This window comes from Amblyomma maculatum, chromosome 1 (assembly GCF_055883805.1).
Source record: "Amblyomma maculatum isolate TAMU_Amacu chromosome 1, ASM5588380v1, whole genome shotgun sequence".
Classification (NCBI taxonomy): domain Eukaryota; kingdom Metazoa; phylum Arthropoda; class Arachnida; order Ixodida; family Ixodidae; genus Amblyomma; species Amblyomma maculatum.
Genome location: NC_139344.1, coordinates 487,613,952 through 487,640,506, shown reverse-complemented (window position 1 = coordinate 487,640,506; position 26,555 = coordinate 487,613,952).

Sequence of the window (26,555 nt, the reverse complement as noted above, 5' to 3'; positions counted from 1 at the left end):
GCATTTCTGAGCCCAATGCGCGCAAGCTTGAGTGACACCAATTTGCACATCATGCCTAAAAGTGCCTGTAAGGCGTTGTGTGTATTAACTTGTTGCGATTCGTTTTAGCCGCTATGTGCAAACTTGAATCGCAGTTCTGAGCCTAACCCGCGCAAGCTTGAGTGACACCTATTTGCACATCATGCCTAAAAGTGCCTGTAAGGCGTTGTGTGTATTAACTTGTTGCGATTCGTTTTAGCCGCTATGTGCAAATTTTTTCGTTCTGAGCCTAACCCGAGCAAGCTTGAGTGACACCTATTTGCACATCATGCCTAAAAGTGCCTGTAAGGCTTTGTGTGTATTGTTGTGAGCCTAACCCGCGCAAGCTTGAGTGACCCCTATTTGCACATCATGCCTAAAAGTGCCTGTAAGGCATTGTGTGTATTAACTTGTTGCAATTCGTTTTAGCTGCTATGTGCAATCTTGAATCGCAGTCCTGAGCATAACCCGCGCAAACTTGAGTGACACCTATTTGCACATCATGCCTAAAAGTGCCTGTAAGGTGTTGTGTGTATTAACTTGTTGCGATTCTTTAGCCGCTATGTGCAAACTTGAATCGCATTTCTGAGCCTAACGCGCGCAAGCTTGAGTGACCCCTATTTGCACATCATGCCTAAACGTGCCTGTAAGGCGTTGTGTGTATTAACTTGTTGCGATTCGTTTTAGCCGCTATGTGCAACCTTGAATCGCAGTTCTGAGCCTAACCCGCGCAAGCTTGAGTGACCCCTATTTGCACATCATTTCTAAGAGTGCCTGTAAGGCATTGTGTGTATTAACTTGTTGCGATTCGTTTTAGCCGCTATGTGCAAACTTGAATCACATTTCTGAGCCTAACGCGCGCAAGCTTGAGCGACCCCTATTTGCACATCATGCCTAAAAGTGCCTGTAAGGCGTTGTGTATTAACATGTTGCGATTCGTTTTAGCCGCTATGTGCAACCTTGAATCGCAGTTCTGAGCCTAACCCGCGCAAGCTTGAGTGACACCTATTTGCACATCATGCCTAAAAGTGCCTGTAAGGCGTTGTGTGTATTAACTGGTTGCGATTCGTTTTAGCCTCTATGTGAATATTTTTTCGTTCTGAGCCTAACCCGGGCAAGCTTCAGTGACACCTACTTGCATATCATGCCTAGAAGTGCCGGTAAGGCATTGTGTGTATTAACTTGTTGCGATTCGTTTTAGCCGCTATGTGCAATCTTGAATCGCAGTTCTGAGCCTAACGCGCGCAAGCTTGAGTGACACCTATTTGCACATCATGCCTAAAAGTGCCTGTAAGACTTTGTGTGTATAGTTGTGAGCCTAACAAGCGCAAGCTTGAGTGACCCCTATTTGCACACCATGCCTAAAATTGCCTGTAAGGCGTTGTGTGTATTAACTTGTTGCGATTCTTTAGCCGCTATGTGCAAACTTGAATCGCATTTCTGAGTCTAACGCGCGCAAGCTTGATTGACCCCTGTCTGCACAAAATGCCTAAAAGTGCCTCTAAGTCGTTGTGTGTATTAACTTGTTGCGATTCGTTTTAGCCGCTATGTGCAAACTTGAATCGCAGTTCTGAGCCTAACCCGCGCGAGCTTGAGTGACACCTATTTGCACTACATGCCTAAAAGTGCCTGTAAGGCGTTGTGTGTATTAACTTGTTGCGATTCGTTTTAGCCGCTTTGTGCAAACTTCAATCGCAGTTCTGAGCCTAACCCGCGCAAGCTTGAGTGACACCTATTTGCACATCATGCCTAAAATTGCCTGTAAGGCTTTGTGTGTATTGTTGTGAGCCTAACCCGCGCAAGCTTGAGTGACCCCTATTTGCACATCATGCCTAAAAGTGCCTGTAAGGCGTTGTGTGTATTAACTTGTGCGATTCGTTTTAGCCGCTACGTGGAATCTTGAATCGCAGTTCTGAGCCTAACCCGGGCAAGCTTGAGTGACACCTATTTGCGTATCATGCCTAAAAGTGACTGTAAGGCGTTGTGTGTATTAACTTGTTGCGATTCTTTAGCCGCTACGTGCAAACTTGAATCGCATTTCTGAGCATAACGCGCGCAAGCTTGAGTGACCCCTTTTTGCACATCATGCCTAAAAGTGCCTGTAAGGCGTTGCGTGTATTAACTTGTTGCGATTCCTTTTAGCCGCTATGTGCAAACTTGAATCGCAGTTCTGAGCCTAACCCGCGCAAGCTTGAGTGACCCCTAGTTGCACATCATGCCTAAAAGTGCCTGTAAGGCATTGTGTGTATTAACTTGTTGCGATTCTTTAGCCGCTACGTGCAAACTTGAATCGCATTTCTGAGCCTAACGCGCGCAAGCTTGAGTGACCCCTATTTGCACATCATGCCTAAATGTGCCTGTAAGGCGTTGCGTGTATTAACTTGTTGCGATTCCTTTTAGCCGCTATGTGCAAACTTGAATCGCAGTTCTGAGCCTAACCCGCGCAAGCTTGAGTGACACCTATTTGCACATCATGCCTAAAAGTGTCTGTAAGGCGTTGTGTGTATTAACTTGTTGCGATTCTTTAGCCGCTATGTGCAAACTTGAATCGCATTTCTGAGCCTACGGTCGCTTGCTTGAGTGACCCCTATTTGCACATCATGCCTAAAAGTGCCTGTAAGGCGTTGTGTGTATTAACTTGTTGCAATTCGTTTTAGCCGCTATGTGCAACCTTGAATCGCAGTTCAAAGCCAAACCCGCGCAAGCTTGAGTGACACCTATTTGCACATCATGCCTAAAAGTGCCTGTAAGGCTTTGTGTGTATTGTTGTGAGCCTAACCCGCGCAAGCTTGAGTGACCCCTATTTGCACATCATGCCTAAAAGTGCCTGTAAGGCTTTGTGTGTATTTTTGTGAGCCTAACCCGCGCAAGCTTGAGTGACCCCTATTAGCACATCATGCCTAAAAGTGCCTGTAAGGCGTTGTGTGTATTAACGTGTTGCGATTCGTCTTAGCCGCTATGTGCAAGCGTGAATCGCAGTTCTGAGCCTAACGCACGCAAGCTTGAGTGACACCTATTTGCACATTATGCCTGAAAGTGCCTGTAAGGCGTTGTGTGTATTAACTTGTTGCGATTCTTTAGCCGCTACGTGCAAACTTGAATCGCATTTCTGAGCCTAACGCGCGCAAGCTTGAGTGACGCCTATTTGCACATCTGCCTAAAAGTGCCTGTAAGGCTTTGTGTGTATTGTTGTGAGCCTAACCCGCGCAAGCTTGAGTGACCAATATTTGCACATCATGCCTAAAAGTGCCTGTAAGGCGTTGTGTGTATTAACTTGTTGCAATTCTTTAGCCGCTACGTGCAAACTTGAATCGCATTTCTGAGCCTAACGCGCGCAAGCTTGAGTGACCCCTATTTGCACATCATGCCTAAAAGTGCCTGTAAGGCGTTGTGTGTATTAACTTGTTGCAATTCCTTTTAGCCACTATGTGCAAACTTGAATCGCAGTTCTGAGCCTAACCCGCGCAAGCTTGAGTGACACCTATTTGCACATCATGCCTAAAAGTGCCTGTAAGGCGTTGTGTGTATTAACTTGTTGCCATTCTTTAGCCGCTATGTGCAAACTTGAATCGCATTTCCGAGCCTAACGCGCGCAAGCTTGAGTGACCCCTATTTGCACATCATGCCTAAAAGTGCCTGTAAGGCGTTGTGTGTATTAACTTGTTGCGATTCGTTTTAGCTGCTATGTGCAAACTTGAATCGCAGTTCTGAGCCTAACCCACGCAACCTTGAGTGACGCCTATTTGCACATCATGCCTAAAAGTGCCTGTAAGGCTTTGTGTGTATTGTTGTGAGCCTAACCCGCGCAAGCTTGAGTGACCCCTATTTGCACATCATGCCTAAAAGTGCCTGTAAGGCTTTGTGTGTATTTTTGTGAGCCTAACCCGCGCTAGCTTGAGTGACCCCTATTAGCACATCATGACTAAAAGTGCCTGTAAGGCGTTGTGTGTATTAACGTGTTGCGATTCGTCTTAGCCGCTATGTGCAAGCGTGAATCGCAGTTCTGAGCCTAACGCACGCAAGCTTGAGTGACACCTATTTGCACATTATGCCTGAAAGTGCCTGTAAGGCGTTGTGTGTATTAACTTGTTGCGATTCGTTTTAGCCGCTACGTGCAAACTTGAATCGCATTTCTGAGCCTAACGCGCGCAAGCTTGAGTGACACCGATTTGCACATCATGCCTAAAAGTGCCTGTAAGGCGTTGTGTGTATTAACTTGTTGCGATTCGTTTTAGCCGCTATGTGCAAACTTGAATTGCAGTTCTGAGCCTAATCCGCGCAAGTTTGAGTGACATCATGCCTAAAAGTGCCTGTAAGGCGTTGTGTGTATCAACTTGTTGCGATTCGTTTTAGCCGCTATGTGCAAATTTTTTCGTTCTGAGCCTAACCCGGGCAAGATTGAGTGACACCTATTTGCACATCACTCCTAAAAGTGCCTGTAAGGCTTTGTGTGTATTGTTGTGAGCCTAACCCGCGCAAGCTTGAGTGACCCCTATTTGCACATGATGCCTAAAAGTGCCTGTAAGGCATTGTGTGTATTAACTTGTTGCAATTCGTTTTAGCCGCTATGTGCAATCTTGAATCGCAGTCCTGAGCCTAACCCGCGCAAACTTGAGTGACACCTATTTGCACATCATGCCTAAAAGTGCCTGTAAGGTGTTGTGTGTATTAACTTGTTGCGATTCTTTAGCCGCTATGTGCAAACTTGAATCGCATTTCTGAGCCTAACGCGCGCAAGCTTGAGTGACCCCTATTTGCACATCATGCCTAAAAGTGCCTGCAAGTCGTTGTGTGTATTAACTTGTTGCGATTCGTTTTAGCCGCTATGTGCAAACTTGAATCGCAGTTCTGAGCCTAACCCGCGCAAGCTTGAGTGACACCTATTTGCACATCATGCCTAAAAGTGCCTGTAAGGCGTTGTGTGTATTAACTTGTTGCGATTCTTTAGCCGCTATGTGCAAACTTGAATCGCATTTCTGAGTCTAACGCACGCAAGCTTGATTGACCCCTGTCTGCACAAAATGCCTAAAAGTGCCTCTAAGTCGTTGTGTGTATTAACTTGTTGCGATTCGTTTTAGCCGCTATGTGCAAACTTGAATCGCAGTTCTGAGCCTAACCCGCGCGAGCTTGAGTGACACCTATTTGCACATCATGCCTAAAAGTGACTGTAAGGCGTTGTGTGTATTAACTTGTTGCGATTCTTTAGCCGCTACGTGCAAACTTGAATCGCATTTCTGAGCATAACGCGCGCAAGCTTGAGTGGCCCCTATTTGCACATCATGCCTAAAAGTGCCTGTAAGGCGTTGCGTGTATTAACTTGTTGCGATTCCTTTTAGCCGCTATGTGCAAACTTGAATCGCAGTTCTGAGCCTAACCCGCGCAAGCTTGAGTGACCCCTATTTGCACATCATGCCTAAAAGTGCCTGTAAGGCGTTGCGTGTATTAACTTGTTGCGATTCCTTTTAGCCGCTATGTGCAAACTTGAATCGCAGTTCTGAGCCTACAGTCGCTAGCTTGAGTGACCCCTATTTGCACATCATGCCTAAAAGTGCCTGTAAGGCGTTGTGTGTATTAACTTGTTGCAATTCGTTTTAGCCGCTATGTGCAACCTTGAATCGCAGTTCAAAGCCAAACCCGCGCAAGCTTGAGTGACACCTATTTGCACATCATGCCTAAAAGTGCCTGTAAGGCATTGTGTGTATTAACTTGTTGCGATTCTTTAGCCGCTACGTGCAAACTTGAATCGCATTTCTGAGCCTAACGCGCGCAAGCTTGAGTGACCCCTATTTGCACATCATGCCTAAAAGTGCCTGTAAGGCGTTGCGTGTATTAACTTGTTGCGATTCCTTTTAGCCGCTATGTGCAAACTTGAATCGCAGTTCTGAGCCTACAGTCGCTAGCTTGAGTGACCCCTATTTGCACATCATGCCTAAAAGTGCCTGTAAGGCGTTGTGTGTATTAACTTGTTGCGATTCTTTAGCCGCTACGTGCAAACTTGAATCGCATTTCTGAGCCTAACGCGCGCAAGCTTGAGTGACCCCTATTTGCACATCATGCCTAAAAGTGCCTGTAAGGCGTTGCGTGTATTAACTTGTTGCCATTCTTTAGCCGCTATGTGCAAACTTGAATCGCATTTCCGAGCCTAACGCGCGCAAGCTTGAGTGACCCCTATTTGCACATCATGCCTAAAAGTGCCTGTAAGGCGTTGTGTGTATTAACTTGTTTCGATTCGTTTTAGCCGCTATGTGCAAACTTGAATCGCAGTTCTGAGCCTAACCCACGCAAGCTTGAGTGACGCCTATTTGCACATCATGCCTAAAAGTGCCTGTAAGGCTTTGTGTGTATTGTTGTGAGCCTAACCCGCGCAAGCTTGAGTGACCCCTATTTGCACATCATGCCTAAAAGTGCCTGTAAGGCTTTGTGTGTATTTTTGTGAGCCTAACCCGCGCTAGCTTGAGTGACCCCTATTAGCACATCATGACTAAAAGTGCCTGTAAGGCGTTGTGTGTATTAACGTGTTGCGATTCGTCTTAGCCGCTATGTGCAAGCGTGAATCGCAGTTCTGAGCCTAACGCACGCAAGCTTGAGTGACACCTATTTGCACATTATGCCTGAAAGTGCCTGTAAGGCGTTGTGTGTATTAACTTGTTGCGATTCGTTTTAGCCGCTACGTGCAAACTTGAATCGCATTTCTGAGCCTAACGCGCGCAAGCTTGAGTGACACCGATTTGCACATCATGCCTAAAAGTGCCTGTAAGGCGTTGTGTGTATAAACTTGTTGCGATTCGTTTTAGCCGCTATGTGCAAACTTGAATTGCAGTTCTGAGCCTAACCCGCGCAAGCTTGAGTGACATCATGCCTAAAAGTGCCTGTAAGGCGTTGTGTGTATTAACTTGTTGCGATTCGTTTTAGCCGCTATGTGCAAATTTTTTCGTTCTGAGCCTAACCCGGGCAAGATTGAGTGACACCTATTTGCACATCACTCCTAAAAGTGCCTGTAAGGCTTTGTGTGTATTGTTGTGAGCCTAACCCGCGCAAGCTTGAGTGACCCCTATTTGCACATGATGCCTAAAAGTGCCTGTAAGGCATTGTGTGTATTAACTTGTTGCAATTCGTTTTAGCCGCTATGTGCAATCTTGAATCGCAGTCCTGAGCCTAACCCGCGCAAACTTGAGTGACACCTATTTGCACATCATGCCTAAAAGTGCCTGTAAGGTGTTGTGTGTATTAACTTGTTGCGATTCTTTAGCCGCTATGTGCAAACTTGAATCGCATTTCTGAGCCTAACGCGCGCAAGCTTGAGTGACCCCTATTTGCACATCATGCCTAAAAGTGCCTGCAAGTTTGTGTGTATTAACTTGTTGCGATTCGTTTTAGCCGCTATGTGCAAACTTGAATCGCAGTTCTGAGCCTAACCCGCGCGAGCTTGAGTGACACCTATTTGCACATCATGCCTAAAAGTGCCTGTAAGGCGTTGTGTGCATTAACTTGTTGTGATTCTTTAGCCGCTGTGTGCAAACTTGAATCGCATTTCTGAGCCTAACGCGCGCAAGCTTGAGTGACCCCTATTTGCACTACATGCCTAAAAGTGCCTGTAAGGCGTTGTGTGTATTAACTTGTTGCGATTCGTTTTAGCCGCTTTGTGCAAACTTGAATCGCAGTTCTGAGCCTAACCCGCACAAGCTTGAGTGACACCTATTTGCACATCATGCCTAAAATTGCCTGTAAGGCTTTGTGTGTATTGTTGTGAGCCTAACCCGCGCAAGCTTGAGTGACCCCTATTTGCACATCATGCCTAAAAGTGCCTGTAAGGCGTTGTGTGTATTAACTTGTGCGATTCGTTTTAGCCGCTATGTGGAATCTTGAATCGCAGTTCTGAGCCTAACCCGCGCAAGCTTGAGTGACACCTATTTGCACATCATGCCTAAAAGTGCCTGTAAGGCGTTGTGTGTATTAACTTGTTGCGATTCGTTTTAGCAGCTATGTGCAAATTTTTTCGTTCTGAGCCTAACCCGGGCAACCTTGAGTGACACCTATTTGCGTATCATGCCTAAAAGTGACTGTAAGGCGTTGTGTGTATTAACTTGTTGCGATTCTTTAGCCGCTATGTCCAAACTTGAATCGCAGTTCTGAGCCTAACCCACGCAAGCTTGAGTGACGCCTATTTGCACATCATGCCTAAAAGTGCCTGTAAGGCTTTGTGTGTATTGTTGTGAGCCTAACCCGCGCAAGCTTGAGTGACCCCTATTTGCACATCATGCCTAAAAGTGCCTGTAAGGCTTTGTGTGTATTTTTGTGAGCCTAACCCGCGCTAGCTTGAGTGACCCCTATTAGCACATCATGACTAAAAGTGCCTGTAAGGCGTTGTGTGTATTAACGTGTTGCGATTCGTCTTAGCCGCTATGTGCAAGCGTGAATCGCAGTTCTGAGCCTAACGCACGCAAGCTTGAGTGACACCTATTTGCACATTATGCCTGAAAGTGCCTGTAAGACGTTGTGTGTATTAACTTGTTGCGATTCGTTTTAGCCGCTACGTGCAAACTTGAATCGCATTTCTGAGCCTAACGCGCGCAAGCTTGAGTGACACCGATTTGCACATCATGCCTAAAAGTGCCTGTAAGGCGTTGTGTGTATTAACTTGTTGCGATTCGTTTTAGCCGCTATGTGCAAACTTGAATTGCAGTTCTGAGTCTAACCCGCGCAAGCTTGAGTGACATCATGCCTAAAAGTGCCTGTAAGGCGTTGTGTGTATTAACTTGTTGCGATTCGTTTTAGCCGCTATGTGCAAATTTTTTCGTTCTGAGCCTAACCCGGGCAAGATTGAGTGACACCTATTTGCACATCACTCCTAAAAGTGCCTGTAAGGCTTTGTGTGTATTGTTGTGAGCCTAACCCGCGCTAGCTTGAGTGACCCCTATTTGCACATAATGCCTAAAAGTGCCTGTAAGGCATTGTGTGTATTAACTTGTTGCAATTCGTTTTAGCCACTATGTGCAATCTTGAATCGCAGTCCTGAGCCTAACCCGCGCAAACTTGAGTGACACCTATTTGCACATCATGCCTAAAAGTGCCTGTAAGGTGTTGTGTGTATTAACTTGTTGCGATTCTTTAGCCGCTATGTGCAAACTTGAATCGCATTTCTGAGCCTAACGCGCGCAAGCTTGAGTGACCCCTATTTGCACATCATGCCTAAAAGTGCCTGCAAGTCGTTGTGTGTATTAACTTGTTGCGATTCGTTTTAGCCGCTATGTGCACACTTGAATCGCAGTTCTGAGCCTAACCCGCGCAAGCTTGAGTGACACCTATTTGCACATCATGCCTAAAAGTGCCTGTAAGGCGTTGTGTGTATTAACTTGTTGCGATTCTTTAGCCGCTATGTGCAAACTTGAATCGCATTTCTGAGTCTAACGCGCGCAAGCTTGATTGACCCCTGTCTGCACAAAATGCCTAAAAGTGCCTCTAAGTCGTTGTGTGTATTAACTTGTTGCGATTCGTTTTAGCCGCTATGTGCAAACTTGAATCGCAGTTCTGAGCCTAATCCGCGCGAGCTTGAGTGACACCTATTTGCACATCATGCCTAAAAGTGCCTGTAAGGCGTTGTGTGTATTAACTTGTTGTGATTCTTTAGCCGCTGTGTGCAAACTTGAATCGCATTTCTGAGCCTAACGCGCGCAAGCTTGAGTGACCCCTATTTGCCCTACATGCCTAAAAGTGCCTGTAAGGCGTTGTGTGTATTAACTTGTTGCGATTCGTTTTAGCCGCTTTGTGCAAACTTGAATCGCAGTTCTGAGCCTAACCCGCGCAAGCTTGAGTGACACCTATTTGCACATCATGCCTAAAATTGCCTGTAAGGCTTTGTGTGTATTGTTGTGAGCCTAACCCGCGCAAGCTTGAGTGACCCCTATTTGCACATCATGCCTAAAAGTGCCTGTAAGGCGTTGTGTGTATTAACTTGTGCGATTCGTTTTAGCCGCTATGTGGAATCTTGAATCGCAGTTCTGAGCCTAACCCGCGCAAGCTTGAGTGACACCTATTTGCACATCATGCCTAAAAGTGCCTGTAAGGCGTTGTGTGTATTAACTTGTTGCGATTCGTTTTAGCAGCTATGTGCAAATTTTTTCGTTCTGAGCCTAACCCGGGCAAGCTTGAGTGACACCTATTTGCGTATCATGCCTAAAAGTGACTGTAAGGCGTTGTGTGTATTAACTTGTTGCGATTCTTTAGCCGCTACGTGCAAACTTGAATCGCATTTCTGAGCCTAACGCGCGCAAGCTTGAGTGACCCCTATTTGCACATCATGCCTAAAAGTGCCTGTAAGGCATTGCGTGTATTAACTTGTTGCGATTCCTTTTAGCCACTATGTGCAAACTTGAATCGCAGTTCTGAGCCTAACCCGCGCAAGCTTGAGTGACCCCTATTTGCACATCATGCCTAAAAGTGCCTGTAAGGCATTGTGTGTATTAACTTGTTGCGATTCTTTAGCCGCTACGTGCAAACTTGAATCGCATTTCTGAGCCTAACGCGCGCAAGCTTGAGTGACCCCTATTTGCACATCATGCCTAAAAGTGCCTGTAAGGCGTTGCATGTATTAACTTGTTGCGATTCCTTTTAGCCGCTATGTGCAAACTTGAATCGCAGTTCTGAGCCTAACCCGCGCAAGCTTGAGTGACACCTATTTGCACATCATGCCTAAAAGTGTCTGTAAGGCGTTGTGTGTATTAACTTGTTGCGATTCTTTAGCCGCTATGTGCAAACTTGAATCTCATTTCTGAGCCTACGGTCGCTAGCTTGAGTGACCCCTATTTGCACATCATGCCTAAAAGTGCCTGTAAGGCATTGTGTGTATTAACTTGTTGCAATTCGTTTTAGCCGCTATGTGCAACCTTGAATCGCAGTTCAAAGCCAAACCCGCGCAAGCTTGAGTGACACCTATTTGCACATCATGCCTAAAAGTGCCTGTAAGGCTTTGTGTGTATTGTTGTGAGCCTAACCCGCGCAAGCTTGAGTGACCCCTATTTGCACATCATGCCTAAAAGTGCCTGTAAGGCTTTGTGTGTATTTTTGTGAGCCTAACCCGCGCAAGCTTGAGTGACCCCTATTAGCACATCATGCCTAAAAGTGCCTGTAAGGCGTTGTGTGTATTAACTTGTTGCGATTCTTTAGCCGCTACGTGCAAACTTGAATCGCATTTCTGAGCCTAACGCGCGCAAGCTTGAGTGACGCCTATTTGCACATCTGCCTAAAAGTGCCTGTAAGGCTTTGTGTGTATTGTTGTGAGCCTAACCCGCGCAAGCTTGAGTGACCAATATTTGCACATCATGCCTAAAAGTGCCTGTAAGGCGTTGTGTGTATTAACTTGTTGCGATTCTTTAGCCGCTACGTGCAAACTTGAATCGCATTTCTGAGCCTAACGCGCGCAAGCTTGAGTGACCCCTATTTGCACATCATGCCTAAAAGTGCCTGTAAGGCGTTGTGTGTATTAACTTGTTGCGATTCCTTTTAGCCACTATGTGCAAACTTGAATCGCAGTTCTGAGCCTAACCCGCGCAAGCTTGAGTGACACCTATTTGCACATCATGCCTAAAAGTGCCTGTAAGGTGTTGTGTGTATTAACTTGTTGCCATTCTTTAGCCGCTATGTGCAAACCTGAATCGCATTTCCGAGCCTAACGCGCGCAAGCTTGAGTGACCCCTATTTGCACATCATGCCTAAAAGTGCCTGTAAGGCGTTGTGTGTATTAACTTGTTGCGATTCGTTTTAGCCGCTATGTGCAAACTTGAATCGCAGTTCTGAGCCTAACCCACGCAAGCTTGAGTGACGCCTATTTGCACATCATGCCTAAAAGTGCCTGTAAGGCTTTGTGTGTATTGTTGTGAGCCTAACCCGCGCAAGCTTGAGTGACCCCTATTTGCACATCATGCCTAAAAGTGCCTGTAAGGCTTTGTGTGTATTTTTGTGAGCCTAACCCGCGCTAGCTTGAGTGACCCCTATTAGCACATCATGACTAAATGTGCCTGTAAGGCGTTGTGTGTATTAACGTGTTGCGATTCGTCTTAGCCGCTATGTGCAAGCGTGAATCGCAGTTCTGAGCCTAACGCACGCAAGCTTGAGTGACACCTATTTGCACATTATGCCTGAAAGTGCCTGTAAGGCGTTGTGTGTATTAACTTGTTGCTATTCGTTTTAGCCGCTACGTGCAAACTTGAATCGCATTTCTGAGCCTAACGCGCGCAAGCTTGAGTGACACCGATTTGCACATCATGCCTAAAAGTGCCTGTAAGGCGTTGTGTGCATTAACTTCTTGCGATTCGTTTTAGCCGCTATGTGCAAACTTGAATTGCAGTTCTGAGCCTAACCCGCGCAAGCTTGAGTGACATCATGCCTAAAAGTGCCTGTAAGGCATTGTGTGTATTAACTTGTTGCGATTCGTTTTAGCCGCTATGTGCAAATTTTTTCGTTCTGAGCCTAACCCGGGCAAGATTGAGTGACACCTATTTGCACATCACTCCTAAAAGTGCCTGTAAGGCTTTGTGTGTATTGTTGTGAGCCTAACCCGCGCAAGCTTGAGTGACCCCTATTTGCACATGATGCCTAAAAGTGCCTGTAAGGCATTGTGTGTATTAACTTGTTGCAATTCGTTTTAGCCGCTATGTGCAATCTTGAATCGCAGTCCTGAGCCTAACCCGCGCAAACTTGAGTGACACCTATTTGCACATCATGCCTAAAAGTGCCTGTAAGGTGTTGTGTGTATTAACTTGTTGTGATTCTTTAGCCGCTATGTGCAAGCTTGAATCGCATTTCTGAGCCTAACGCGCGCAAGCTTGAGCGACCCCTATTTGCACATCATGCCTAAAAGTGCCTGCAAGTCGTTGTGTGTATTAACTTGTTGCGATTCGTTTTAGCCGCTATGTGCAAACTTGAATCGCAGTTCTGAGCCTAACCCGCGCAAGCTTGAGTGACACCTATTTGCACATCATGCCTAAAAGTGCCTGTAAGGCGTTGTGTGTATTAACTTGTTGCGATTCTTTAGCCGCTATGTGCAAACTTGAATCGCATTTCTGAGCCTAACGCGCGCAAGCTTGAGTGACCCCTATTTGCACATCATGCCTAAAAGTGCCTGTAAGGCGTTGTGTGTATTAACTTGTTGTGATTCGTTTTAGCCGCTATGTGCAACCTTGAATCGCAGTTCAAAGCCAAACCCGCGCAAGCTTGAGTGACACCTATTTGCACATCATGCCTAAAAGTGCCTGTAAGGCTTTGTGTGTATTGTTGTGAGCCTAACCCGCGCAAGCTTGAGTGACCCCTATTTGCACATCATGCCTAAAAGTGCCTGTAAGGCTTTGTGTGTATTTTTGTGAGCCTAACCCGCGCAAGCTTGAGTGACCCCTATTAGCACATCATGCCTAAAAGTGCCTGTAAGGCGTTGTGTGTATTAACTTGTTGCGATTCTTTAGCCGCTACGTGCAAACTTGAATCGCATTTCTGAGCCTAACGCGCGCAAGCTTGAGTGACGCCTATTTGCACATCTGCCTAAAAGTGCCTGTAAGGCTTTGTGTGTATTGTTGTGAGCCTAACCCGCGCAAGCTTGAGTGACCAATATTTGCACATCATGCCTAAAAGTGCCTGTAAGGCGTTGTGTGTATTAACTTGTTGCGATTCTTTAGCCGCTACGTGCAAACTTGAATCGCATTTCTGAGCCTAACGCGCGCAAGCTTGAGTGACCCCTATTTGCACATCATGCCTAAAAGTGCCTGTAAGGCGTTGTGTGTATTAACTTGTTGCGATTCCTTTTAGCCACTATGTGCAAACTTGAATCGCAGTTCTGAGCCTAACCCGCGCAAGCTTGAGTGACACCTATTTGCACATCATGCCTAAAAGTGCCTGTAAGGTGTTGTGTGTATTAACTTGTTGCCATTCTTTAGCCGCTATGTGCAAACCTGAATCGCATTTCCGAGCCTAACGCGCGCAAGCTTGAGTGACCCCTATTTGCACATCATGCCTAAAAGTGCCTGTAAGGCGTTGTGTGTATTAACTTGTTGCGATTCGTTTTAGCCGCTATGTGCAAACTTGAATCGCAGTTCTGAGCCTAACCCACGCAAGCTTGAGTGACGCCTATTTGCACATCATGCCTAAAAGTGCCTGTAAGGCTTTGTGTGTATTGTTGTGAGCCTAACCCGCGCAAGCTTGAGTGACCCCTATTTGCACATCATGCCTAAAAGTGCCTGTAAGGCTTTGTGTGTATTTTTGTGAGCCTAACCCGCGCTAGCTTGAGTGACCCCTATTAGCACATCATGACTAAATGTGCCTGTAAGGCGTTGTGTGTATTAACGTGTTGCGATTCGTCTTAGCCGCTATGTGCAAGCGTGAATCGCAGTTCTGAGCCTAACGCACGCAAGCTTGAGTGACACCTATTTGCACATTATGCCTGAAAGTGCCTGTAAGGCGTTGTGTGTATTAACTTGTTGCTATTCGTTTTAGCCGCTACGTGCAAACTTGAATCGCATTTCTGAGCCTAACGCGCGCAAGCTTGAGTGACACCGATTTGCACATCATGCCTAAAAGTGCCTGTAAGGCGTTGTGTGTATTAACTTCTTGCGATTCGTTTTAGCCGCTATGTGCAAACTTGAATTGCAGTTCTGAGCCTAACCCGCGCAAGCTTGAGTGACATCATGCCTAAAAGTGCCTGTAAGGCGTTGTGTGTATTAACTTGTTGCGATTCGTTTTAGCCGCTATGTGCAAATTTTTTCGTTCTGAGCCTAACCCGGGCAAGATTGAGTGACACCTATTTGCACATCACTCCTAAAAGTGCCTGTAAGGCTTTGTGTGTATTGTTGTGAGCCTAACCCGCGCAAGCTTGAGTGACCCCTATTTGCACATGATGCCTAAAAGTGCCTGTAAGGCATTGTGTGTATTAACTTGTTGCAATTCGTTTTAGCCGCTATGTGCAATCTTGAATCGCAGTCCTGAGCCTAACCCGCGCAAACTTGAGTGACACCTATTTGCACATCATGCCTAAAAGTGCCTGTAAGGTGTTGTGTGTATTAACTTGTTGTGATTCTTTAGCCGCTATGTGCAAGCTTGAATCGCATTTCTGAGCCTAACGCGCGCAAGCTTGAGTGACCCCTATTTGCACATCATGCCTAAAAGTGCCTGCAAGTCGTTGTGTGTATTAACTTGTTGCGATTCGTTTTAGCCGCTATGTGCAAACTTGAATCGCAGTTCTGAGCCTAACCCGCGCAAGCTTGAGTGACACCTATTTGCACATCATGCCTAAAAGTGCCTGTAAGGCGTTGTGTGTATTAACTTGTTGCGATTCTTTAGCCGCTATGTGCAAACTTGAATCGCATTTCTGAGCCTAACGCGCGCAAGCTTGAGTGACCCCTATTTGCACATCATGCCTAAAAGTGCCTGTAAGGCGTTGTGTGTATTAACTTGTTGTGATTCGTTTTAGCCGCTATGTGCAACCTTGAATCGCAGTTCTGAGCCTAACCCGCGCTAGCTTGAGTGACCCCTATTTGCACATCATGCCAAAAAGTGCCTGTAAGGCGTTGTGTGTATTAACTTGTTGTGATTCTTTAGCCGCTGTGTGCAAACTTGAATCGCATTTCTGAGCCTAACGCGCGCAAGCTTGAGTGACCCCTATTTGCACTACATGCCTAAAAGTGCCTGTAAGGCATTGTGTGTATTAACTTGTTGCGATTCGTTTTAGCCGCTTTGTGCAAACTTGAATCGCAGTTCTGAGCCTAACCCGCGCAAGCTTGAGTGACACCTATTTGCACATCATGCCTAAAAGTGCCTGTAAGGCGTTGTGTGTATTAACTTGTGCGATTCGTTTTAGCCGCTATGTGGAATCTTGAATCGCAGTTCTGAGCCTAACCCGCGCAAGCTTGAGTGACACCTATTTGCACATCATGCCTAAAAGTGCCTGTAAGGCGTTGTGTGTATTAACTTGTTGCGATTCGTTTTAGCAGCTATGTGCAAATTTTTTCGTTCTGAGCCTAACCCGCGCAAGCTTGAGTGACACCTATTTGCACATCATGCCTAAAAGTGCCTGTAAGGCTTTGTGTGTATTGTTGTGAGCCTAACCCGCGCAAGCTTGAGTGACCCCTATTTGCACATCATGCCTAAAAGTGCCTGTAAGGCTTTGTGTGTATTTTTGTGAGCCTAACCCGCGCAAGCTTGAGCGACCCCTATTAGCACATCATGCCTAAAAGTGCCTGTAAGGCGTTGTGTGTATTAACTTGTTGCGATTCTTTAGCCGCTACGTGCAAACTTGAATCGCATTTCTGAGCCTAACGCGCGCAAGCTTGAGTGACGCCTATTTGCACATCTGCCTAAAAGTGCCTGTAAGGCTTTGTGTGTATTGTTGTGAGCCTAACCCGCGCAAGCTTGAGTGACCAATATTTGCACATCATGCCTAAAAGTGCCTGTAAGGCGTTGTGTGTATTAACTTGTTGCGATTCTTTAGCCGCTACGTGCAAACTTGAATCGCATTTCTGAGCCTAACGCGCGCAAGCTTGAGTGACCCCTATTTGCACATCATGCCTAAAAGTGCCTGTAAGGCGTTGTGTGTATTAACTTGTTGCGATTCCTTTTAGCCACTATGTGCAAACTTGAATCGCAGTTCTGAGCCTAACCCGCGCAAGCTTGAGTGACACCTATTTGCACATCATGCCTAAAAGTGCCTGTAAGGCGTTGTGTGTATTAACTTGTTGCCATTCTTTAGCCGCTATGTGCAAACCTGAATCGCATTTCCGAGCCTAACGCGCGCAAGCTTGAGTGACCCCTATTTGCACATCATGCCTAAAAGTGCCTGTAAGGCGTTGTGTGTATTAACTTGTTGCGATTCGTTTTAGCCGCTATGTGCAAACTTGAATCGCAGTTGAGCCTAACCCACGCAAGCTTGAGTGATGCCTATTTGCACATCATGCCTAAAAGTGCCTGTAAGGCTTTGTGTGTATTGTTGTGAGCCTAACCCGCGCAAGCTTGAGTGACCCCTATTTGCACATCATGCCTAAAAGTGCCTGTAAGGCTTTGTGTGTATTTTTGTGAGCCTAACCCGCGCTAGCTTGAGTGACCCCTATTAGCACATCATGACTAAAAGTGCCTGTAAGGCGTTTTGTGTATTAACGTGTTGCGATTCGCCTTAGCCGCTATGTGCAAGCGTGAATCGCAGTTCTGAGCCTAACGCACGCAAGCTTGAGTGACACCTATTTGCACATTATGCCTGAAAGTGCCTGTAAGGCGTTGTGTGTATTAACTTGTTGCGATTCGTTTTAGTTGTGTAGAACAGCGCGAAAAACACGACAGGGACGAACGAAGACAACAAGACGAGCGCTGACTTTCAACTGACAAGTTTATTGCATGCCTGCATCCATATATATGAACACGTTCACACAATAACCGAAACAAGAACAACTAAACAAACACCGAAAAGTGTAAGAATGCAATCGAACCATGTGTCATCCAGATTTTCACAACGCATCAAAATCTGGATGACACATGGTTCGATTGCATTCTTACACTTTTCGGTGTTTGTTTAGTTGTTCTTGTTTCGTTTATTGTGTGAACGTGTTCATATATATGGATGCAGGCATGCAATAAACTTGTCAGTTGAAAGTCAGCGCTCGTCTTGTTGTCTTCGTTCGTCCCTGTCGTGTTTTCGCGCTGTTCTACACAATGAATTACCAACATGCCCAAGCTTCTGTTTTAACGTAATTCGTTTTAGCCGCTACGTGCAAACTTGAATCGCATTTCTGAGCCTAACGCGCGCAAGCTTGAGTGACACCGATTTGCACATCATGCCTAAAAGTGCCTGTAAGGCGTTGTGTGTATTAACTTCTTGCGATTCGTTTTAGCCGCTATGTGCAAACTTGAATCGCATTTCTGAGCCTAACGCGCGCAAGCTTGAGTGACCCCTATTTGCACATCATGCCTAAAAGTGCCTGTAAGGCGTTGTGTGTATTAACTTGTTGCGATTCGTTTTAGCCGCTATGTGCAACCTTGAATCGCAGTTCTGAGCCTAACCCGCGCTAGCTTGAGTGACCCCTATTTGCACATCATGCCAAAAAGTGCCTGTAAGGCGTTGTGTGTATTAACTTGTTGCGATTCTTTAGCCGCTGTGTGCAAACTTGAATCGCATTTCTGAGCCTAACGCGCGCAAGCTTGAGTGACCCCTATTTGCACTACATGCCTAAAAGTGCCTGTAAGGCATTGTGTGTATTAACTTGTTGCGATTCGTTTTAGCCGCTTTGTGCAAACTTGAATCGCAGTTCTGAGCCTAACCCGCGCAAGCTTGAGTGACACATATTTGCACATCATGCCTAAAAGTGCCTGTAAGGCTTTGTGTGCATTGTTGTGAGCCTAAGCCGCGCAAGCTTGAGTGACCCCTATTTGCACATTATGCCTGAAAGTGCCTGTAAGGCGTTGTGTGTATTAACTTGTTGCGATTCGTTTTAGCCGCTACGTGCAAACTTGAATCGCATTTCTGAGCCTAACGCGCGCAAGCTTGAGTGACACCGATTTGCACATCATGCCTAAAAGTGCCTGTAAGGCGTTGTGTGTATTAACTTCTTGCGATTCGTTTTAGCCGCTATGTGCAAACTTGAATTGCAGTTCTGAGCCTAACCCGGGCAAGATTGAGTGACACCTATTTGCACATCACTCCTAAAAGTGCCTGTAAGGCTTTGTGTGTATTGTTGTGAGCCTAACCCGCGCAAGCTTGAGTGACCCCTATTTGCACATGATGCCTAAAAGTGCCTGTAAGGCATTGTGTGTATTAACTTGTTGCAATTCGTTTTAGCCGCTATGTGCAATCTTGAATCGCAGTCCTGAGCCTAACCCGCGCAAACTTGAGTGACACCTATTTGCACATCATGCCTAAAAGTGCCTGTAAGGTGTTGTGTGTATTAACTTGTTGCGATTCTTTAGCCGCTATGTGCAAGCTTGAATCGGATTTCTGAGCCTAACGCGCGCAAGCTTGAGTGACCCCTATTTGCACATCATGCCTAAAAGTGCCTGCAAGTCGTTGTGTGTATTAACTTGTTGCGATTCGTTTTAGCCGCTATGTGCTAACTTGAATCGCAGTTCTGAGCCCAACCCGCGCAAGCTTGAGTGACACCTATTTGCACATCATGCCTAAAAGTGCCTGTAAGGCGTTGTGTGTATTAACTTGTTGCGATTCTTTAGCCGCTATGTGCAAACTTGAATCGCATTTCTGAGCCTAACGCGCGCAAGCTTGAGTGACCCCTATTTGCACATCATGCCTAAAAGTGCCTGTAAGGCGTTGTGTGTATTAACTTGTTGCGATTCGTTTTAGCCGCTATGTGCAACCTTGAATCGCAGTTCTGAGCCTAACCCGCGCTAGCTTGAGTGACCCCTATTTGCACATCATGCCAAAAAGTGCCTGTAAGGCGTTGTGTGTATTAACTTGTTGCGATTCTTTAGCCGCTGTGTGCAAACTTGAATCGCATTTCTGAGCCTAACGCGCGCAAGCTTGAGTGACCCCTATTTGCACTACATGCCTAAAAGTGCCTGTAAGGCATTGTGTGTATTAACTTGTTGCGATTCGTTTTAGCCGCTTTGTGCAAACTTGAATCGCAGTTCTGAGCCTAACCCGCGCAAGCTTGAGTGACACCTATTTGCACATCATGCCTAAAAGTGCCTGTAAGGCTTTGTGTGCATTGTTGTGAGCCTAACCCGCGCAAGCTTGAGTGACCCCTATTTGCACATCATGCCTAAAAGTGCCTGTAAGGCGTTGTGTGTATTAACTTGTGCGATTCGTTTTAGCCGCTATGTGGAATCTTGAATCGCAGTTCTGAGCCTAACCCGCGCAAGCTTGAATGACACCTATTTGCACATCATGCCTAAAAGTGCCTGTAAGGCGTTGTGTGTATTAACTTGTTGCGATTCGTTTTAGCAGCTATGTGCAAATTTTTTCGTTCTGAGCCTAACCCGGGCAAGCTTGAGTGACACCTATTTGCGTATCATGCCTAAAAGTGACTGTAAGGCGTTGTGTGTATTAACTTGTTGCGATTCTTTAGCCGCTACGTGCAAACTTGAATCGCATTTCTGAGCCTAACGCGCGCAAGCTTGAGTGACCCCTATTTGCACATCATGCCTAAAAGTGCCTGTAAGGCGTTGCGTGTATTAACTTGTTGCGATTCCTTTTAGCCGCTATGTGCAAACTTGAATCGCAGTTCTGAGCCTAACCCGCGCAAGCTTGAGTGACCCCTATTTGCACATCATGCCTAAAAGTGCCTGTAAGGCATTGTGTGTATTAACTTGTTGCGATTCTTTAGCCGCTACGTGCAAACTTGAATCGCATTTCTGAGCCTAACGCGCGCAAGCTTGAGTGACCCCTATTTGCACATCATGCCTAAAAGTGCCTGTAAGGCGTTGCGTGTATTAACTTGTTGCGATTCCTTTTAGCCGCTATGTGCAAACTTGAATCGCAGTTCTGAGCCTAACCCGCGCAAGCTTGAGTGGCACCTATTTGCACATCATGCCTAAAAGTGTCTGTAAGGCGTTGTGTGTATTAACTTGTTGCGATTCTTTAGCCGCTATGTGCAAACTTGAATCTCATTTCTGAGCCTACGGTCGCTAGCTTGAGTGACCCCTATTTGCACATCATGCCTAAAAGTGCCTGTAAGGCATTGTGTGTATTAACTTGTTGCAATTCGTTTTAGCCGCTATGTGCAACCTTGAATCGCAGTTCAAAGCCAAACCCGCGCAAGCTTGAGTGACACCTATTTGCACATCATGCCTAAAAGTGCCTGTAAGTCTTTGTGTGTATTGTTGTGAGCCTAACCCGCGCAAGCTTGAGTGACCCCTATTTGCACATCATGCCTAAAAGTGCCTGTAAGGCTTTGTGTGTATTTTTGTGAGCCTAACCCGCGCAAGCTTGAGTGACCCCTATTAGCACATCATGCCTAAAAGTGCCTGTAAGGCGTTGTGTGTATTAACTTGTTGCGATTCTTTAGCCGCTACGTGCAAACTTGAATCGCATTTCTGAGCCTAATGCGCGCAAGCTTGAGTGACGCCTATTTGCACATCTGCCTAAAAGTGCCTGTAAGGCTTTGTGTGTATTGTTGTGAGCCTAACCCACGCAAGCTTGAGTGACCAATATTTGCACATCATGCCTAAAAGTGCCTGTAAGGCATTGTGTGTATTGTTGCGATTCTTTAGCCGCTACGTGCAAACTTGAATCGCATTTCTGAGCCTAACGCGCGCAAGCTTGAGTGACCCCTATTTGCACATCATGCCTAAAAGTGCCTGTAAGGCGTTGTGTGTATTAACTTGTAGCGATTCCTTTTAGCCACTATGTGCAAACTTGAATCGCAGTTCTGAGCCTAACGCGCGCAAGCTTGAGTGACACCGATTTGCACATCATGCCTAAAAGTGCCTGTAAGGCGTTGTGTGTATTAACTTCTTGCGATTCGTTTTAGCCGCTATGTGCAAACTTGAATCGCATTTCTGAGCCTAACGCGCGCAAGCTTGAGTGACCCCTATTTGCACATCATGCCTAAAAGTGCCTGTAAGGCGTTGTGTGTATTAACTTGTTGCGATTCGTTTTAGCCGCTCTGTGCAACCTTGAATCGCAGTTCTGAGCCTAACCCGCGCTAGCTTGAGTGACCCCTATTTGCACATCATGCCAAAAAGTGCCTGTAAGGCGTTGTGTGTATTAACTTGTTGCGATTCTTTAGCCGCTGTGTGCAAACTTGAATCGCATTTCTGAGCCTAACGCGCGCAAGCTTGAGTGACCCCTATTTGCACTACATGCCTAAAAGTGCCTGTAAGGCATTGTGTGTATTAACTTGTTGCGATTCGTTTTAGCCGCTTTGTGCAAACTTGAATCGCAGTTCTGAGCCTAACCCGCGCAAGCTTGAGTGACACCTATTTGCACATCATGCCTAAAAGTGCCTGTAAGGCTTTGTGTGCATTGTTGTGAGCCTAAGCCGCGCAAGCTTGAGTGACCCCTATTTGCACATTATGCCTGAAAGTGCCTGTAAGGCGTTGTGTGTATTAACTTGTTGCGATTCGTTTTAGCCGCTACGTGCAAACTTGAATCGCATTTCTGAGCCTAACGCGCGCAAGCTTGAGTGACACCGATTTGCACATCATGCCTAAAAGTGCCTGTAAGGCGTTGTGTGTATTAACTTCTTGCGATTCGTTTTAGCCGCTATGTGCAAACTTGAATTGCAGTTCTGAGCCTAACCCGCGCAAGCTTGAGTGACATCATGCCTAAAAGTGCCTGTAAGGCGTTGTGTGTATTAACTTGTTGCGATTCGTTTTAGCCGCTATGTGCAAATTTTTTCGTTCTGAGCCTAACCCGGGCAAGATTGAGTGACACCTATTTGCACATCACTCCTAAAAGTGCCTGTAAGGCTTTGTGTGTATTGTTGTGAGCCTAACCCGCGCAAGCTTGAGTGACCCCTATTTGCACATGATGCCTAAAAGTGCCTGTAAGGCATTGTGTGTATTAACTTGTTGCAATTCGTTTTAGCCGCTATGTGCAATCTTGAATCGCAGTCCTGAACCTAACCCGCGCAAACTTGAGTGACACCTATTTGCACATCATGCCTAAAAGTGCCTGTAAGGTGTTGTGTGTATTAACTTGTTGCGATTCTTTAGCCGCTATGTGCAAGCTTGAATCGGATTTCTGAGCCTAACGCGCGCAAGCTTGAGTGACCCCTATTTGCACATCATGCCTAAAAGTGCCTGCAAGTCGTTGTGTGTATTAACTTGTTGCGATTCGTTTTAGCCGCTATGTGCAAACTTGAATCGCAGTTCTGAGCCCAACCCGCGCAAGCTTGAGTGACACCTATTTGCACATCATGCCTAAAAGTGCCTGTAAGGCGTTGTGTGTATTAACTTGTTGCGATTCTTTAGCCGCTATGTGCAAACTTGAATCGCATTTCTGAGCCTAACGCGCGCAAGCTTGAGTGACCCCTATTTGCACATCATGCCTAAAAGTGCCTGTAAGGCGTTGTGTGTATTAACTTGTTGCGATTCGTTTTAGCCGCTATGTGCAACCTTGAATCGCAGTTCTGAGCCTAACCCGCGCTAGCTTGAGTGACCCCTATTTGCACATCATGCCAAAAAGTGCCTGTAAGGCGTTGTGTGTATTAACTTGTTGCGATTCTTTAGCCGCTGTGTGCAAACTTGAATCGCATTTCTGAGCCTAACGCGCGCAAGCTTGAGTGACCCCTATTTGCACTACATGCCTAAAAGTGCCTGTAAGGCATTGTGTGTATTAACTTGTTGCGATTCGTTTTAGCCGCTTTGTGCAAACTTGAATCGCAGTTCTGAGCCTAACCCGCGCAAGCTTGAGTGACACCTATTTGCACATCATGCCTAAAAGTGCCTGTAAGGCTTTGTGTGCATTGTTGTGAGCCTAACCCGCGCAAGCTTGAGTGACCCCTATTTGCACATCATGCCTAAAAGTGCCTGTAAGGCGTTGTGTGTATTAACTTGTGCGATTCGTTTTAGCCGCTATGTGGAATCTTGAATCGCAGTTCTGAGCCTAACCCGCGCAAGCTTGAATGACACCTATTTGCACATCATGCCTAAAAGTGCCTGTAAGGCGTTGTGTGTATTAACTTGTTGCGATTCGTTTTAGCAGCTATGTGCAAATTTTTTCGTTCTGAGCCTAACCCGGGCAAGCTTGAGTGACACCTATTTGCGTATCATGCCTAAAAGTGACTGTAAGGCGTTGTGTGTATTAACTTGTTGCGATTCTTTAGCCGCTACGTGCAAACTTGAATCGCATTTCTGAGCCTAACGCGCGCAAGCTTGAGTGACCCCTATTTGCACATCATGCCTAAAAGTGCCTGTAAGGCGTTGCGTGTATTAACTTGTTGCGATTCCTTTTAGCCGCTATGTGCAAACTTGAATCGCAGTTCTGAGCCTAACCCGCGCAAGCTTGAGTGACCCCTATTTGCACATCATGCCTAAAAGTGCCTGTAAGGCATTGTGTGTATTAACTTGTTGCGATTCTTTAGCCGCTACGTGCAAACTTGAATCGCATTTCTGAGCCTAACGCGCGCAAGCTTGAGTGACCCCTATTTGCACATCATGCCTAAAAGTGCCTGTAAGGCGTTGCGTGTATTAACTTGTTGCGATTCCTTTTAGCCGCTATGTGCAAACTTGAATCGCAGTTCTGAGCCTAACCCGCGCAAGCTTGAGTGGCACCTATTTGCACATCATGCCTAAAAGTGTCTGTAAGGCGTTGTGTGTATTAACTTGTTGCGATTCTTTAGCCGCTATGTGCAAACTTGAATCTCATTTCTGAGCCTACGGTCGCTAGCTTGAGTGACCCCTATTTGCACATCATGCCTAAAAGTGCCTGTAAGGCATTGTGTGTATTAACTTGTTGCAATTCGTTTTAGCCGCTATGTGCAACCTTGAATCGCAGTTCAAAGCCAAACCCGCGCAAGCTTGAGTGACACCTATTTGCACATCATGCCTAAAAGTGCCTGTAAGTCTTTGTGTGTATTGTTGTGAGCCTAACCCGCGCAAGCTTGAGTGACCCCTATTTGCACATCATGCCTAAAAGTGCCTGTAAGGCTTTGTGTGTATTTTTGTGAGCCTAACCCGCGCAAGCTTGAGTGACCCCTATTAGCACATCATGCCTAAAAGTGCCTGTAAGGCGTTGTGTGTATTAACTTGTTGCGATTCTTTAGCCGCTACGTGCAAACTTGAATCGCATTTCTGAGCCTAACGCGCGCAAGCTTGAGTGACGCCTATTTGCACATCTGCCTAAAAGTGCCTGTAAGGCTTTGTGTGTATTGTTGTGAGCCTAACCCACGCAAGCTTGAGTGACCAATATTTGCACATCATGCCTAAAAGTGCCTGTAAGGCATTGTGTGTATTGTTGCGATTCTTTAGCCGCTACGTGCAAACTTGAATCGCATTTCTGAGCCTAACGCGCGCAAGCTTGAGTGACCCCTATTTGCACATCATGCCTAAAAGTGCCTGTAAGGCGTTGTGTGTATTAACTTGTAGCGATTCCTTTTAGCCACTATGTGCAAACTTGAATCGCAGTTCTGAGCCTAACGCGCGCAAGCTTGAGTGACACCTATTTGCACATCATGCCTAAAAGTGCCTGTAAGGCGTTGTGTGTATTAACTTGTTGCCATTCTTTAGCCGCTATGTGCAAGCTTGAATCGCATTTCCGAGCCTAACGCGCGCAAGCTTGAGTGACCCCTATTTGCACATCATGCCTAAAAGTGCCTGTAAGGCGTTGTGTGTATTAACTTGTTGCGATTCGTTTTAGCCGCTATGTGCAAACTTGAATCGCAGTTCTGAGCCTAACCCACGCAAGCTTGAGTGACGCCTATTTGCACATCATGCCTAAAAGTGCCTGTAAGGCTTTGTGTGTATTGTTGTGAGCCTAACCCGCACAAGCTTGAGTGACCCCTATTTGCACATCATGCCTAAAAGTGCCTGTAAGGCTTTGTGTGTATTTTTGTGAGCCTAACCCGCACTAGCTTGAGTGACCCCTATTAGCACATCATGACTAAAAGTGCCTGTAAGGCGTTGTGTGTATTAACGTGTTGCGATTCGTCTTAGCCGCTATGTGCAAGCGTGAATCGCAGTTCTGAGCCTAACCCGGGCAAGCTTGAGTGACACCTATTTGCACATTATGCCTGAAAGTGCCTGTAAGGCGTTGTGTGTATTAACTTGTTGCGATTCGTTTTAGCCGCTACGTGCAAACTTGAATCGCATTTCTGAGCCTAACGCGCGCAAGCTTGAGTGACACCGATTTGCACATCATGCCTAAAAGTGCCTGTAAGGCGTTGTGTGTATTAACTTCTTGCGATTCGTTTTAGCCGCTATGTGCAAACTTGAATTGCAGTTCTGAGCCTAACCCGCGCAAGCTTGAGTGACATCATGCCTAAAAGTGCCTGTAAGGCGTGTGTATTAACTTGTTGCGATTCGTTTTAGCCGCTATGTGCAAATTTTTTTGTTCTGAGCCTAACCTGGGCAAGATTGAGTGACACCTATTTGCACATCACTCCTAAAAGTGCCTGTAAGGCTTTGTGTGTATTGTTGTGAGCCTAACCCGCGCAAGCTTGAGTGACCCCTATTTGCACATGATGCCTAAAAGTGCCTGTAAGGCATTGTGTGTATTAACTTGTTGCAATTCGTTTTAGCCGCTATGTGCAATCTTGAATCGCAGTCCTGAGCCTAACGCGCGCAAGCTTGAGTGACCCCTATTTGCACATCATGCCTAAAAGTGCCTGCAAGTCGTTGTGTGTATTAACTTGTTGCGATTCGTTTTAGCCGCTATGTGCAAACTTGAATTGCAGTTCTGAGCCTAACCCGCGCAAGCTTGAGTGACATCATGCCTAAAAGTGCCTGTAAGGCGTTGTGTGTATTAACTTGTTGTGATTCGTTTTAGCCGCTATGTGCAAATTTTTTCGTTCTGAGCCTAACCTGGGCAAGATTGAGTGACACCTATTTGCACATCACTCCTAAAAGTGCCTGTAAGGCTTTGTGTGTATTGTTGTGAGCCTAACCCGCGCAAGCTTGAG